Source organism: Carlito syrichta, unplaced genomic scaffold (assembly GCF_000164805.1).
Source record: "Carlito syrichta isolate Samal-C Ts95f unplaced genomic scaffold, Tarsius_syrichta-2.0.1 Scaffold303368, whole genome shotgun sequence".
Taxonomy (NCBI): Eukaryota; Metazoa; Chordata; class Mammalia; order Primates; family Tarsiidae; genus Carlito; species Carlito syrichta.
In genome coordinates, this window is record NW_007247464.1 from 103,234 (window position 1) to 106,215 (window position 2,982).

The 2,982-nt window shown below is 38.9% G+C and overlaps 1 pseudogene across 1 annotated transcript; it reads left to right on the forward strand.

Annotated features, from left to right (window-relative positions):
* The first annotated feature begins 1,235 nt into the window (after positions 1-1,235).
* On the forward strand, positions 1,236-2,327 carry LOC103260857 (annotated as a pseudogene). The gene has a single exon (XR_002481981.1). The product of XR_002481981.1 is annotated as a cilia- and flagella-associated protein 36 pseudogene (transcript).
* Positions 2,328-2,982: the final 655 nt, after the last annotated feature.

Genomic DNA, 2,982 nt, shown 5'->3' on the forward strand with positions numbered 1-2,982 from the left:
AAAATCAAAAGAAAGACTACAACCAAATAGGAACAAAACACAGTCTCAGGATATAAAATAAATGTGCAAAAGACAATCACATTTCTATATACCAATAATAGACAGAAAGCTCATGACAGGGATAAACTCTTACATTTCAAGAATTAACCTGAATGTGAATGGACTAAATGTACCACTGAAAAGACATAGAATGGCAAAATGGGTAAAATATCATGAGGCAACAATATATTGTCTCCAGGAGATTCATCTCACCACAAAGGACACTCACAGACTCAAAGTAAGAGTATGGGAAGCAAAATTTCAGGTGAATGGAACATGAAAGAAAGCAGGAGTAACAATCTTAATTTCAAACAAAATACCCTTTAGGCTATCAAAAATTTAAAAAGATACAGAAGGTTACTACATAATGATCAAAGGTTCAATCCATCAACAAGAAATATCCATCCTAATCATATATGCACCCAACATAGGAGCACCAACTTTCATAAAGCAGCTTCTAGGCAAACTTTAAAAAGATATTGACTCTAACACTATCATAGCTGGGAACTTTAATACCACTCACAACCCTAGACAGATCATCAGGACAAAAAATCAGCAAAGAGATTTAGAACCTCAATGTGACTCTTGACCAAATGGATTTAATTGATACGTACAGACCACTCCACCCAAAGACCACAGAATATGCATTCTACTCATCACTGCATGGAACATACTCTAAGATGACCTGCATCCTTGGCCATAAATCAAGCATAAACAAATTTCATAAGTTTGAAATTTTGCCATGCACCTTTTCAGACCACAGTGGAATAAAAATAAATATCAACACCAACAAAGTTCTCCCAAAATCCACAAAGACATTGACACTAAACAGCATGATGCTCAGCAACACCTGGATCAACATGGAAATCAAAACAGAAATTAAAAGATACCTGGAGGTTTTTTAAGAGTGTGTGTGTGTGTGTGTGTGTGTGTGTGTGACCCCCTCCCCACACACCCCCCCATCCTAAGGTGTGCAGGCTCCAGGGTAGCCGGCCTCACTTCCGGTCCACCACCTGGGGTGACTACCCATGTTGTCATAGCGACCATTTTACCCTAACCGGTTTATAGCTTTTATCCAAGCTGCTGGGAGACTGCGGGGCAGCTTTCCCCCACTCCTTCTCGGCTTCCTGTGGCCGAAAGGCCTTAGCAGCTTCTGGGGGTTTGGCCTAGAGTCCTCGATGCCCCGCGGGGGCAGCATGACTATGGAAGAAAAGGACAAGGTGGAATGGGTGGTAGAGAGCATCGCTTGGTTCCTGCGAGACCTGGACTGGTCCATCCCCATCTTGGACTTTGTGGAGCAGAAATGTGAAGTTTTTGATGATGAAGAAGAAAGCAAATTGAGCTATACAGAAATTCATCAGGAATACAAAGAACTAGTTGAAAAGCTGTTAGAAAGTTACCTCAAAGAAATTGAAATTAATGAAGATCAATTTCAAGAAGCATGCACTTCTCCTCTTGCAAAGACCCATACATCACAGGCTATTTTGCAACCCGTGTTGGCAGCAGCAGATTTTACTATCTTTAAAGCAATGATGGTCCAAAAAACATTGAAATGCAGCTGCAGGCCATTCGAATAATTCAAGAGAGAAATGGTGTATTACCTGATTGCTTAACAGCTGGTTCTGATGTAGTCAGTGACCTTGAGCAGGAAGAGATGAAAATTCTGAGGGAAGTTCTTAGAAAATCACAAGAGGAGTATGACCAGGAAGAAGAAAAGTAGAGAAAAAACCAGTTATCAGAGGCTAAACAGGAGAGTCCCAGTGCATACCAGTGAATCTGCAAAAATGAATAATTCCCCAGGGGATGGTGAACATACTGCACAACCACCCTCAGATATGAAAGTACATTTTGCTAATCAGTCAGTACAACCCTTGGCAAAAAAGGTAGAAATGTTGCCTGAAACTTCCTCCCTTCCACAAAAAGGCCTGAAGACATCTGGCTTAGAGCATGCAAGCATTGAAGGACCAATAGCAAATTTATCAGTCCTTGGAAAAGAAGAGCTTCAGCAACGAGAGCAGTATCCCAAGCAGAAGAGAGATAAGTTGATGTCCATCAGAAAGGATATGAGGACTAAGCAGATACAAAATACGGAGCAGAAAGGAAAACCTACTGGAGAGGCAGAGGAAATGACAGAGAAACCAGAAATGACAGCAGAGGGGACGCAAATGTTACTAAAGAGGAGATTGCTTGCAGAAAAACTTAAAGAAGAAGTTATTAATAAGTAATAATTTAAAAATTTTAGCAAAAACAATGCTCAGATTTTCTCAAAAATAAATTATTTAACCCTTTAAAAAAAAAGATGAATTGGGTGAGAAATTGAGGTTTTGCTTCTTGAACCTCAATTCTATTCCATTGGTCTATATGCCTGTTCCTGTACCAATACCAAGCTGTTTTGATTATTGTAGCTTTATAGTAGAGTTTGAAGTCTGGTAATGTGGTACCACCTGCTTTGTTTTTTTTTTTTTTTTTTTTTTTTTTTGCTGAGGATTGTTCTGGCTATTCTTGGTAGTTTGTGTTTCCATATGAATTCCTGTGTTTTTTCTAGGTCTGAGAAGAATGTTGCTGGTAATTTGATGGGTATTGCATTAAATCTGTAGATTGCCTTAGGTAAGATGGACATCTTCACAATGTTGATTCTTCGAATTCATGAGCATGGGATAGTTTTCCACTTGTTCGCGTCATCTTTGATTTCTTTGAGCAGTGTTTTGTTTTTCATTATAAAGGTCTTTCACGTTTCTGGTTAGGAAGATGCCAAGGTATTTATTTCATTTTTTTTGTGGCTATTGTGAATGGGATTGTGCTTTTTATTTGGTTTTCTGTTTGTTTATTATTGGTGTAATACCTGCACACGTATGTTTATCACAGCATTGTTCACAATAACAAGAACCTGGAAGCAACCATGCTGTCCATAAAAAGAGGACTGGATTAAAAAATGTGGTACAT